This window comes from Garra rufa, chromosome 10 (assembly GCF_049309525.1).
Source record: "Garra rufa chromosome 10, GarRuf1.0, whole genome shotgun sequence".
Classification (NCBI taxonomy): Eukaryota; Metazoa; Chordata; class Actinopteri; order Cypriniformes; family Cyprinidae; genus Garra; species Garra rufa.
In genome coordinates this window covers 42,075,754-42,090,982 of record NC_133370.1, presented here as the reverse complement: position 1 = coordinate 42,090,982, position 15,229 = coordinate 42,075,754, and positions in this window count along the sequence as shown.

The window sequence follows — 15,229 nt, the reverse complement described above, 5'->3', positions numbered from 1 at the left end:
CAATCACAAACGATTCCGTTGAGTTTATGAATGCAGCGGCCAATCAGAGGCGTTTGGATGAGTCATCGCTGAACTATCTCGCGACTTCTGTCATCATAAACAACAAAGTGCAGATGTAATGTCACGTTCCAGGCAACCCCTTACTCGTGTTTTTCGATGTACTCCCAGTTCCGAGTTCTGACGTGACATAACCCGCGAAACCACTATGTCAGCACCGAAAAAATAGACTTTAGGACAATATAACGTTGCAAACAAATTAATAATAATGTAATAATAATACATGCACTCAGGCAGTTTGGGGTAACTTGCCTGGAACGCTACAAAGTCGTGAGTCGTGATTTGAAGTCGTGATTTACGAGATTATGCTGCCTTCATGTGATATGGGAAAGATGATGCTTTCCACTTTTGAAGTGGAAATTACCAGTGTGTCGTGTTCAGGTGCTTTTGTTGTCGTAGTGAAGAGAAACATGGCGGACTCGGAATTTGTCCTCACACGCTACTTTGGTAAAACAGACCAAATAAAATAACATGAGAAAATTGCCTCCTTCAGAACACTGTACCGAACAGCACCCTACTGGAGGCGAGCCACGACGAGCTAGCATCTTCTCTTAACAGTATTTTTAAAGACAACACTACGTTTAAATAGCGACGTTATTAAAATCCTTTATGCCACAGCATTATGTGGGCTACAAACTAACCAACTAAACAGCAGAGAACTTTTAACATCATGCAGTGCTTATCATTCAGTATAGTTTCGTTGCTGTCCGCCATGTTGAAAGGTCAAAGTTTATTCCATCTCGGCAGCTCGGGTATCATAAAAAATTTCGAGCTTTCCAGTGGAAATTACAACGTGAGTGGGTGTTCATGTGCAATTTCGATGTCGGATTTTGGTATTTACCATAATTACGATAGCAGCATTAAAAACCTGCCTGGAACGCACCATAAGTATAAGAGATTTATTCCTCATAAAGTGTAGACAGCTTCACTGATTATATACATTTTTTTGTAGCTGCTGTATGAGGAAATGAAAGCATTATAATTAGTAACTTACAATGCTTCTATTATGTTAAATACAAATTCAGTCATATTAAAATATTTTATGACATCCACGTGCTATTGACTAAAAAGATAACGTATAGTTAATAGATTATAGCCTAGCCTACTAACATTAGGCTGCTTAGCTTTACCCTGGAGTTCACTCTCCGCCTAAGTAAGTAAATAATTAAATAGATTTGCACAATAATATCTGATAATATCGATCATATCGCCCAACACTATGCTCTATTGGTATGATCTTATGATATATAATATCATGACACTAAATGATTCCAAGGATAGGCTATAATGTGCAAAAAAAACGTTTCAGTAAATTCATTTCCCTAGCAGTTCAAAATAACCCCAGACACCTGCTTAACAACAACATAAAGACTTCAACTTCAAGTTATTAGGCTAGCATTATTATCTAATTAATATAAGGGCTTTTTTGTTCCATCATAGTTATTTTTTCGCGTTTTGCAGTGTTGCGCGTTATAACCAATCACAAACGATTCCGTTGAGTTTATGAATACAACGACCAATCAGAGGCGTTCAGATGAGTCATCGCTGAACTCTGGCGAAATCTGTCATCATAAACAACAAAGTGCAGACGTAACAAGAGATTGATTCCTCAAACAGAGTAGACAGCTTCACTGATTATACGTTTTCTGTAAGCATTATAATTAGTAACTTATAATGTTTTTATTATGTTAAATACTAATTCAGTCGTATTAAAATATTTTATGACATCCATATGCTATTGAATGAATGAATCTAAGCCTATTAACATTAGCTTTACCCTGGAGTCGGTTCACTCTCCGGCTAAGTAAGTAAATAATTAAATAAATTAGCATGGTAATATCTGATAATATAGATCATATCGACCAAAACTATCCTCTAGTGGTATAAAATTATCTTATGATATATAATATGACTCTAAATACTTACACGGATAGCCTACAATGTGCAAAAAACATGGTACTGTTATAGTATTTATGTAATGATTCAGTTATGAATGATTCAAAATCATAACAAAAGCTCCTTCAAAACACATCATCAGATATGATCAGATATGATGAATTTGAAAGAGAAATAGTTTATTGTTATGATCCTCTGCGCGCTGATGAGAAAACCAGTGAGTTTCAGTAAATTAATTTCCCTAGCAGTTCAAAATAACCCCAGACACCTGCTTAACAACAACATAAAGACTTCAACTTCGAGTGACGTCACTTCCTTACCAACACACTTGACAGATTTGGATGCAAAAATTACCCCCTAGGGCAGGAAGCAGGGTTTTTCTCACAGAAAACTGTGAAGAATTAAAGATGAATAGTAGATACGAGCAAGCCACTGTCAATATCAATACGAGTAGGGGTTTTTCAGGGACATGACACCTGAAGAAAATCACCTTTTTACTAATTTACTGGAAGAGATCAAATTCTTGACACATATGGGCCAGCTTTATTAATGGTACTGGCTGACTCAATGGCCTCCAGTTGTACACTGATGCTGTGCATTGAAACATGCAAACAATAGCCTACAGTATGCTGCGAAGTTAATGAATAGTTCCAAATAATTTAAATTTTTTTCCCTGTCATTTACTGCCCTTGAGAAGTAAAATTGCAGACATAAAGACACAATGTATCTTTAGAGATTTATATATCTCTTATTAAAAATATTTAATGTGAAATAACATGAGGGTGAACACATGACGACAGAACTTTCAGATTTTGGTGGTCTCTTTATCAATGGAGCTGTCACTAACACAAACACACACACACAAATTGTAGAAATTATACAATATATATTACTTATATAGAAATTATACAGCAAATGGAGAGCAAGACCTATAGAGAATGAAAACTGAGTACAACATGATTAATGTCCATGATTTTAATGTGCTTCTCTTATGCAATTCATTTTAGACCATGGGCATGGCATCCGCCTAAGATGGTGTTGAAAAGAGTTTTGCTGCCCACTACAGGACGACCTGACACATGTTCCTCAGTCTAATGATGTTGACCAAGGAGTGAAGGTATGACAGCATCTTTCTGCATTGACAGTCATTCAAAATGAACTGTGTATTCTGACTAAATTTGTAAGCATATATGTTAAATTAATAATATTTGATTATATTATTGTGTTTAAACAGTCCCCAGTTCTTTTTTACTCAATGCAATTATTTTTAATTACCTCCACATGAGCAAAATTTCGAACTGCTTTAATCTGAGGTCATGCCCCAGCCAAGCAACTTCCATTGACATGTTCTTGAATGCAAACAGATAGCTTTGTCCACCCTAGTAAAAAAAGTTATAGATTTCAAAATGCATTTATTTTATACTAAGTACAGGTAAAGTCTGTTAACATAATTACTCGAGACTTACTGATGTAAAAATTGTAATCAAACTTTATTTAAACTTTATTTAAAGTACTACTTGTGCACAATGTACATTTCTTAATATTTGGCTTAAAATATGTTTTTAACGTTACTATTGATGAGGACTGTATTATCTTTAAATGTTATCAGTCTTTAAATGCAACCTAAATGTACCTAAAATATACTTGCAATAGTTCCACTTTAGCACAATTAGTATACTAAAAGTACAATTGCATGGTATTTTTATTAAGTGTACATGTATTTGTAGTATATTTAGCTTGAAATAAATGTATTTTAAATACATTTTAGTATATTTATTTTTCACTAGGGCTGGAATATACTCCCTGATCTTGACAGGACACTTGACAATTTTGGGTTGACCCTTTAAGCTAATGCAAACCATTTTGTCATTTGCCGACCTTTATACTGTGAAAGTATAAAAGACTTTCTTTCACTTTCTAAATGTAAAAGCTTTTACAGAATCCGTTTGCTAGGAAACACTCTTCAAATCCTTAGTAAGTAAACAACTTAGCAATTTCACTTCGACTATTTGTCTGAAACACCAAATGTCATTCCTAAACACTACATTTCTCTTAAATGTTCAGCTGAATAGATGTTATAAAATTTTAAAAACACATCTCCGCAGTTGTCATATTCTGGACTTTTCTTCAAAGTCCACATGAAATGAAAATGACTTTTTTAACATGCGGATTTACTCGCTACATATTTTACTTGCTACTACAAAAAATAAATCAATAAAACTGAATTGTTTTGCACTTTACAAACATAAATTGGGTGGCTAATGCAACGTCAAAGAGAAATTGTCATACATTTTCAAGTTGTAGCACGTTTTATCTTTGTTGTGCAGCTGTGTTAGATAAAAGATGCTTTCCAAAATGTAGATGCATGCAGCTGTGTTTATCTGCCAGTCATTGCAGGGAGTAGCAGAATGATTGTCTTTTCTCTCAGATTTGTTATTCTGAACAGAAAATCAGCTTTCAAAACTTGCTGTAAACATAATTATTCAAGTCAGAAAGCTTGACGTGTATCACCTCACGTACCAGTAGTTGTCAAACAGTACCCAGGTCTCCCTGGGGGAAAATGTTTGGAGAATAAGAAACATTCAGGAGCACTCTTGTGACACACTCCAAGTGATTCAAGTGCTAAAGTATCTGCCAGCAAGGTGATGTGTGTCATTTTTCGATACTTTCTCGTATCCCAGCTTAATAGCGGAAAGCCGTGCGCGGGTTTATTTAATCAAAAAGTGAAGAGACTGCAGCTCTGTGGTGCTATCAAAACACTGCTCTGTTTGTCTGAGCATTTCTAGTACTTCATTATGTTTTCTGGGAAATGGGGCTGGGCAACACGTGTCACTCTGCTCACAAAGTACACTTGTATTACTTGATGCAAGGTGCTAATGAAACGTTTCCTTCATGTATTTGTTAAAGGATTAGTTCACTTCCAAAACAAAAATGTACAGATAATTTACTCACCCCCTTGTCATCCAAGATGTTAATGTCTTTCTTTCTTCAGTCGTTTTCATAAAAAAACATTTCAGGAATTTTCTCCATATAGTGGACTTCAACGGTGCCTGTGAGTTTGAACTTCTAAAATGCAGTTTAAATGCAGCTTTAAAGGGCTCTAAACTATCCCAGCCGAAGAATATTGGTCTTATCTAGCAAAACGATCGATCATTTTCAATATTTATACACTTTTTAAACACAAATGCTAGCTTTGCGATGCTCATGCGTTCCAACCAATCAGCGTCAGGGGTTTGGTGTTGTGGACTTTCCTACTGGTGCAGGAATGTGAGGGAGGCGGAGCGAAAGTCCACAACACCAAACCCCTGACGCTGATTGGTTGGAACACTGTTTGTTTATCCGTGGAAAGGTTGGTAGTGCCGATTGTTTTTTTGGCATATCTCGGACCCTAGGCTGACCAGAGAGACGCGTTTTTTTCACAGACAATTTATGGGGCAGGCAGCGAGCATTTTGTGAAGAAAGGTCAGCTGAATTTGACACTTTATGTTTCAGGCTAGAAATCGCTGATACAACCTTTAACTTGCTGTTGTGTTGTTTGATGGAGAAATTATATACACATGCACATTGCAGAACTAGACAAGACGACCATTTGTGGATAAAAAGTGTATAAATAATAATTTATTTAAGAAAATGACAGATCGTTTCATTAGATAAGACCCTTATTCCTCGGATGAGATTGCTTAGAGCCATTTGAAGCTGTATTTAAACAGAATTTTGAAAAGTTTAAACTTGTGGACACGTTGGAGAAAATTCTTGAAATGTTTTCCTCAAAAAACATAAATTATCCTAATTTTTTATTTTATTTTGGAAGTGAACAAATCTTTTAAAGTTAATATTGACAGCTAGTGGTTGAAAAAGGTACTGCAGTCTAAAGTGAAAATACCTGAGAACCTTGTTTCTCCCATGGGTTGCCAGATTGGGGACATACAACAGAAACAAGTGCAATTGATAATGGAAGATGACAAACCTTACACATTCTAAGCTGATAAGTTGCTTAATTTTGCTTTTTCATATCGCTATTCATAGAGGTTTGTAGATGGATGCTGAGGCTTTTTAGGTCTGGTAGAAACTGTGATCAGTTTGTTTGCTGCCTTTCATGGCTGCAGTATGCTGTGTTTTCCACTAACTGGCAACCCAGAGTGTTGAAATACTATTGGGTGAACAGATAGAAAACCAAAAACAGACAATCCGACACTGAATGTACATTTCAAAGTAACTTAACTAGCTGTTGTGTTGTTATCAGAGAAATAAATACGTGAACTAAGCATGTTTTCTAAATATATGCAAAAACATTATGGTATTTTCACTTTTAATACATTCAAAAATAGTTAATTCTCCAAGTTGTTTTGGTTTTTAAAGGTTTTGGTTTACATTTATTTTTTTTTAATATATAAATATATTATTAATATTATTAGAATATATTAATATTATACAGTAAATGTAAATGTAATGTGTCTGGCTTCCAGTCTTATCCGTGTCCAGCTATTTTTAGCTGTACAAAACAACTTTTGTTGCTTGATATTGCAAATTGGTGTGTCTTACCATATTACTTTTAATGTATTATCTTAATTAGGAACACACTTTGTAGTGCAAACAGTTTTACTATTTACTTCATGATTTTATTTTTCTTGTTATTTCCCTACAGCGGCTAATGAACTGTAAGTCTTGTTCAAAGGCTTACTTCCACGTTAAAGAATAAGGTGGATAGATAAGATCTAATAACATTAAAAATATATTCAAATATTTTTTCAGTATTGCAAGGTTTTATTCACATATCCACTTACAAAACCCACATACTGCAGTGATTCTGAGGTTGGATCCTGTTACATTATGGTCATTAAGGCTTTTACTTGCTATTATATGCCATTTCACCTTATATTTATCACTGCGGTTGTGCTTTAAAATGTAAAATGAGCTGCTTTTGACTTTTAAGTCAGTCCAGTGGCTTATTGAAATAAATGCTTAATAATAATTTGATTACTGGTTGTATATCAGCAAAACTGGAGAAATGTCTGCTGGAAATTCGGCTTTGCCATCAGAAGAATTCATTACATTCTGTTATAAAACTGTTATTTTAAATTGTATTATTATTTCACAAAATGACTGACAAAAACATTAAACAAAATCTCACTGACCCTAAATTTTTGAACAGCAGTTTCAGAGAACAACATAATGTTGTGTAACTGGAAAATAAATCCTTGCTGATTTGATTTTTAAACCAGCTATTCCAGGATTAGACCGATGATAAGGAAAGAAAATGCGTAAAACTGCCTGAGTGGCAAGCGTGAACCACAAAAAGGTCTTTAAAAGATTTAACATTGCTGCTTTTCCACAAGAAGAAGGTTGAAAATGAGGGTTGTTAAAAATAGCAGCTTGGATAGCAGCAATAACCTTAAAATGAATTCATTTCATATCCGAAGAGTGATAAGCATCGCTGAATAATTTGTGAAGCAAGAGATGGATATTGGCAACAAGAAGCGCAACAAATACTGTGGATATAAATAAAAATATGTTCTGAAGAGTTTCTTTTCAGAAGTCAGAGAGAAGACATGAGGTGATGTGAGCAATGTCTTCTTTGGAATAACTAGATTAATTAGGTTAGTTTTGAGGTAATCATGGGATTAAGTCAAATTCTGTGTGATCAAGCTTGAAGTTTGAGGCAAGCAAAGCCTGTAACAACCTACAACCATTTCCATATATTTAAAACCAGGCTGACTCTGGCTGACTCATCTGACAGCTGAGAAGCATTAGCGTTCTCTCTTGTGAAAATTCGTCTTATATGTACAGAAAAAACAACTTCCCCCTAAGGAAATGAAATGGCGTGCATACCAGTTACGAGCCTGGGGAAATATATATATATATATATATATATATATATATATATATATATATATATATATATATATATATACAGTACATTTGCATTCAAGGCATTTAGCACAACCTCTTAGCCAGAGCAACATAGAAAAAGCTGTGTAATTTTCATCTGCGATGTGAAATCATCTGCATATAATGCTTTTCTGCATATAATGATCACCTAAACAGTTGCAAATTATACCTCAGAAGATGATGAAGGACCAGAGTGCTACAGCAAGAGTTTTCAGAGCTACAGCAAACAAAATGATCATATTTTAAGACACAAATGAATGTTTTGCTTCAAAAGGGAAGTCAATAGGATGTTTCTAATTGGCACTAAACACAGGAGCCAAACATCTGTTGTGAAGAACAGGCCAGCGACACCACACTGTCATTTAAAGTGCGTACCAAGAGGTCAGAAAATAATTTCAAACATTATATTTCACAGTCAGCCACTAAAACAGCTACAGATAGTCAGTCGCACTCTGGGCTTGTTGCCAGTGCAGAAAACACAAGTCAACATTGAAAAGAAAACTTCACCCCAAAATTTAAATTTGTCATTATTTACTCACACTAATGCTGTTCCAAACCATGTGGAGCACAAAAGCTGATAATTTTTTAAATGCATAACAGCTATGTCTGTCAAGGTCTCAAAATCATAAAATCCCAGTCATAAAATAAGTCTTATTGAGAAACTTTACGTTCAGATTTTCCAACCTATTTTGGGTTCATTTTAAGCAAGAAATATAGTAATTTTTAAGCAAGAGTTGAGTTAAATAAAACTACCCTAAAGGTTGGGTTAAATATTTAACATTTGTCCACATTCTACCCAGCGCTGGGTTGTTTTTAACCCAGCATTTTTTAGAGTTTACAGTTAAAGTTATGATCAAGTATTTTACATATGCTTTAGTATGTTAGTAAATGCTTAAGTGCACCGTAAAAAAAAATACAAATAATGCTTTAAATGTCACTGGAATATGTTTTACAAGGAAAATTATGTTCTAGTCTTTCTGCTTGAAAATTTAATGTTTAATTCAGTGTTTTATAATATTTCTTTGTCATTTTTTTTAGTTTGTACTTCTTTAAAGCATGGCAAATTATGATTAAACATAATGATTTAAATTTTAAATTGATTTGAATACTTTAAAATAAACCATTTACATGGGCCAACTTTACAAAGTGCATTATATAATAATATATCATCTAAAAAGTGCAGTTATTAAAAAATATTTTTTAAAGATTTGAAGTACAAGCTCACATTCAATACAATTAAGCGCAGATCTTTTTCAGAAAAGAGATCACTTCTTTTATGTTTAGGATTTTATGATTTTGAGACCTTAACAGACATGAACATTATGCATGCAAAAACAAACCAGTGCTGGATGAAATATGGACAGATGTTAAATGGGTTAAATGTTTAACCCAACCTTCTGGGTAGTTTTATTTCTGTCATGACAACTCTTGGAAAAGTTTAGCATGGTAATGGATATGACACTGTTAATGTATTTGGTCTTAGTGGAATAGATCTGCTACGCTGTTGGTTATTGCTGTAGTTGTAAATTATTGCTGCTGCTGCTGCTGCTGCTTCAAGCAAGTACAGAACTTGCTACTGCCAAAGCATTATGGCAATACAGTGCTGTGAGTATTTGAGACATACTGCTGCTGCACAAATAGCATAAAATACCCCGTAGCAGATCTACACAGGTGGAGCTGGGGAAGGTGGAGGGTTTTAGAGGAGCTCTGAAAGTGTGCTGTGAAATTGAAATGCTACCAGCCATTTAAATAGCTGCAAGCTCATTGGTTGCGTATGCAACATGAACTAATCAGCACATGCCAAGTGGTATAACTCTGTAATACGTTAACTCTGAGATACGTTACAACCCGTCAGCTTGCGTCATCTAGAGTGCAGTCATCAGCCCAAAAACATCAGCCCTTTCAGTTCAGTATATACTTTTATTTCCATAGTAACTCTTTTCAAGTATGTTAAAGTGTTCTTATTTTTAACAGGGAATATTGCACTTGTAATTAATTTACTGACAGATTGTAATTAGCTATTCATACACTAAAGCTCCTTAAATAGAAGATAGAAGCATACATTCGCCTGTTCCTCTCACAAAATTGTCTTTAGAAGATGTGATGTTGTCATGCTGACCACTTTTATGGTCTTTTTATGTAACCTAGTAGATATTCTCATTATCAAGAACTTACCAAAAATATCCACTGTTTTGTTACACACAATAATAACAGCACATGGGTTTGGAACGACGTGAGGGTGAGTAAATACTAGCAGGATCAATTTTGGCTGTATATGAAACTAAACTAATAAAGAACGCTCCTAATGGAGAAAGCTAATGTGTTATGATCAGCCGACGCGAGCCTGAGACAATCAAAGATTAAGTTAAAATGAGAAAAAACACATTAAACGCATCCAGTTAAGTGGAAAGCGTTTCAGCAGCCTATCGTTTTTCACTCTGACAGTGGTGTCCCTCTTTTTCAGAACAGATTCTCTTGTTCAGCAGGCATTGAATTGCTGCGGCACGAACAGTGCATCCACTCGGGGGCGATTAATGGAGATGATTGGCCATTTTATATCCGGTCTTTCGTTCGGCACAGCCTGTACCACTGTAATGTACCACTGGGAATACTCTCTAAAATAACAGGATCCCACGGAAGCAACATTATCCTAGTAGGCAGAGGTGAATTGAAGTTCAGTTTTTGTCATCTCTGCTTGGAGCCAAACAGACAGAGGGCATTGATTACAAGGATGTGTGGGTCTGCGAGGCCTATGTGAAAGAGAATGTATACATGGCAGTGACTTGTTTGCTGAATACTGAACAACAGAGTTGCTTAACTGTACTATACTAAACCCAACTGACAACCTCAAAGCTGCAGTCAAAAAATGGCACACACATACAGAATTGCACTGATGAGATGGATCCTCCTCTTTGGATGCTTTCAAATATCCTTTATGGGTCAATAAGAAATAATAGCATCCATGACAACGAAAAGGAAAAATCTAGTTTAAAACAAGTGCCAAGAAAATACAATTTTCAAGAAAAAAAAAATCCTTTCACGTTGAATGCATGTCAATATAAATGTAATTTATGTAATTTTTAGATAAGACTGATTCATTTTATCAAATATCATGAATTTTTCATTTATGATTTTTTTTTATTTCCCCTGCATGTTGGCTGAAAAAAAAAATAAGATTATGATATATGATTATGATTACTTATACTGATTATGATAATCTTATTATATTATATTATATTATATTATATTATATTATATTATATTAATTATATTATATTATATTATATTAAATTATATAACAATAATTGTTATGAAGCAGACGGGACAACAAGGTAAGAATGATACAAGTGATATTTATTAATATTAGCAGCAGTGCCGGAGGTGAACGGAGATCCTGTGATGGTGAGTACGTGATAGTAGGAAGGTTTCAGAGCCGGTTTGGAACTTGATGGGAATAACAGATCCTTTTCTTTGTAGGTGGCGAGACGGGAGGATTCCAAGAACGATCGAAGGAGGTATACTTGAGAGTCCGTGAATCCACCAACCTCCGCTGACGTGGAAGTCAGCTAACGGCCACACACCACTGACGACTGGAACTGAGAAGACACAGAAGACTGGAACTGGAACGAGACAGAGTTCAGGTAAGTACAATCAGGTAGATATTTTGATAGCGACACTCCAATGAGAGAGACACTACAGTCCGCTTTCGTGGGAACGAGCCCGGACAATGAGTGGTGTGTGGAGAGTGGCTTTTATGTGCTGGTGGATGATTGCAGACAGGTGCGCGGGTGATTGGGTCCAGGTGACGGTGATTAGTGAAGATGAGTGCGTGAGGAACGGCTGATACGTGACATATGGCCCCCCTCCCGGAACGGCGCGTCCTCGCGCCGAAATGGATACACCAGCGGAGGGAGGGTGGGGGTTCAGGAGGCGGGTGAGGAGCAGGTGACGAACTGGAGATGGACATATGGACTGGAACGTGAGGCCAGGGTGGAGTGGAAGGAGGAAGAAGCCAGAGTGTAGTATTAAGTAGGAGGAGCCGGATGATGGTCCAGAGCCCAGCCAGGATGACACCCCAGGGCGGCGTCGAGGGAGGGAGGAGCCATGGTGGAGAACTGGTCCACGACACCCTGGGGACGAGCGACGGAGACGAAGCCTCTGGGGAAGATGAGCCAGGAGCAGCCGAGCAGACGGAGAGCCAGGGTGACACCGCAGGTCTGGAGGGCCAAGGTGACGCAGCAGGCTCAGGGGACCGAGGCAGAGCTGGGGCTCCGGAAGACCGCAGTGACACCGGAGCGACAGAGGACATAGGCGGAGCTGGAGGGAAGGAGGAGCCTGACGGAGCCGGAGGGACGGAATGACGAGGTGAAGCCGGAGGAGTGGAGTCCTTAGGCGACGGATGGTCAACGACTGACCAAGGCGGAGCCGGAGAGACGAGGGAGCCCGGTGGAGCTGGTGGGATGACGGGCCACGGTGGAGATGAGGGAGCCAGGAGCCAAGGCGGAGCCGAAGGGTCGGAGGACCGAGGGGGAGTCCAGGACTCGGAGGATGGAGGCAGGGACTGGGGAATGATCCGCCTTGGCGCAGCTGGAGCCTGGATGTCCCACGATGGCACCACACTCCTAGGTGGCGCTGCCTGAGGGTGAGCTGTGGGACAGACGGGCAGCAGCGGAGACAGGGCTGGAGGACTGGCTGGCTTGCGTGGAGGCGGGAGAGGGAGGCTGGGTGGGAACTTTGAAGACCTTGGAGCATTTGACGGAACCAGCGGAGATTCTGGAGAACTGGACGAGACCGGAGAAGACTCTGGATGACTGGACGGAACCATCGGAGACTCTGGAAGACTGGATGAGACTGGCGGAGATTCTGGACGGCTGGGCGGAACCAGCGGGGACTCAGGACGGCTGGGCGGAACCAGCGGGAACTCAGGACGGCTGGGCGGAACCAGCGGGGAATCAGGACGGTAGGAAATTATTTCTCCAAACCAATCAATCAAATCTGCTTCAAATATCTCCAGTAATTCCTCAAAGTATCCTCCACAGCGCAGTTTCAGCTCACCCTCAGGGTTAGGAGTGTGGGCGGGGCTTTCCTCCAAGCCCTCGATCTCCACGAGTATCCCCACGGTGACGCTAGCCGGCTCACACACCTGGTCAGTCGCGACGTCCTCTGTCGCTTTAAATGCGATGGATTTTGGCGCTGCGGCTGCGGCGGGCTCTGGCTGGCGCTCCGTGCTGAAGGTTGACAGCTGCTGACTGGGCTCTGGATCGTGGTTGCACATGCTGCTGACTGTTTTCTGGTCCGGGCTTCTGTTATGAAGCAGACGGGACAACAAGGTAAGAATGATACAAGTGATATTTATTAATATTAGCAGCAGTGCCGGAGGTGAACGGAGATCCTGTGATGGTGAGTACGTGATAGTAGGAAGGTTTCAGAGCCGGTTTGGAACTTGATGGGAATAACAGATCCTTTTCTTTGTAGGTGGCGAGACGGGAGGATTCCAAGAACGATCGAAGGAGGTATACTTGAGAGTCCGTGAATCCACCAACCTCCGCTGACGTGGAAGTCAGCTAACGGCCACACACCACTGACGACTGGAACTGAGAAGACACAGAAGACTGGAACTGGAACGAGACAGAGTTCAGGTAAGTACAATCAGGTAGATATTTTGATAGCGACACTCCAATGAGAGAGACACTACAGTCCGCTTTCGTGGGAACGAGCCCGGACAATGAGTGGTGTGTGGAGAGTGGCTTTTATGTGCTGGTGGATGATTGCAGACAGGTGCGCGGGTGATTGGGTCCAGGTGACGGTGATTAGTGAAGATGAGTGCGTGAGGAACGGCTGATACGTGACAATAATACCCCCAGGGTTATTACCATTAAACTAACTAAAACCTTACCAGCTAAATGAAATATGTTGAAGCACTGAAATTAACTGGAAACTAAATAAAAAAACTAATAAAAGTGACAAAAAACATTTAAAATTACTAATTAATATAAGTAAATGTAAATGTAAAATCAATAGGTAATTCAAAATATTAAAATATTAAAACTATGTTGAAAATTAAAACTATGAACATGTTTTTGTTATTTTAAAATAAAGCTGAAATAAAATAAACTATTATTATTTATGGAAGCCAGGTTCCACAAAAAATAAAATAAGATATTTTTTTATTTTTTTAATATTTAAATATTTTGTCTGATTATGGTAATCTAATTAAGATATATTTGTCATGACTTCGGTCTGATTGGCTGGTTTTGTCTTTTGTGTTTGTTGTCAGGAGTATGTGTGTTTTGACAGTTTGCCATGTGCTCTTTGTAATTCCCCCTCCCCATCATTATCTCATTAGCTGCTGTCACACCTCTGACCAGTTAGGCCCTCATTTCTTCCCCCATTTAAGCTCCTCTTGTCTGCAGTCTTGTGTCTGACCGTTGTTGTGAGATCATGCTAGATTCAGCTTGTGTCCTGTTATGTCTTGCAGTGGTTTTTCAGACTCCAAGTACAGTTTAGTTTTTTCTGTTTGATTTTTCTTTTTGCTACCCTCTCTGCCTTTCGCTTCTCCAGATTCCTACTCCCCAGTTCCTGCCCTGTTTTCACCGGAGCCTTATGTTCAGCTGCATCAACAGGTAGCACCGCGCTCCGACGCTGCGTCAGCACTGACGCTAGGACTCTATTCTCTCCCCACTCTGACGTTGCGTCAGCACTGACGCCGGGGTTCTGTTCTCTCCGCATTTGGACGTTGCGTCGGGACTGACGCTAGGATTCTGTTCTCTCCGCATTTGGATGTCGGGACTGACACTAGGACTCTTTTCTCTCCCTATTCTGACGCTGCGTCCGCACTGACACTAGGAATCTGTTATCTCGCCACTCTTACATCACGTCTGCATTGACCCTAGGATTTTGTGCCCTAATCTCTCCACGCTTTTTCCCTCTCTGCCTTTGATTACGGCTCCCAGCCTTCAGCCCTGGCTGTGTTTGTGTTTTTTGAGGGAAATAAATATTTGAGTTGTACCTGCAACTGAATCCGTGTTTTCCTGACAATAATATTGTATAACAATAATATCCCCAGGGTTATTGCCATTAAACTAACTAAAATAACAAATACAAATTACAATAAACTTTAAAATGAAAAAATGAAAATATAGAAGCAATAGCAAAACATAGCTCAGATGATTTAATATTTGGGTAAGCTACCATCTTGGTAAATCAAAAGCACAGTGTGTGGCACTGTTGAAATTTGAGATTACTGGTGCTCGCGAAGCAGAAGATTTAAGCCTAAATCTCCATTTGCTCTCCACTTAATCTCATTCCTCTCTAAGATAAACAACCAAAATATTAAAAAGATCCCATTCATGATGTTTTCCCTGTGGCTCATGTAAAGCCTTCCACG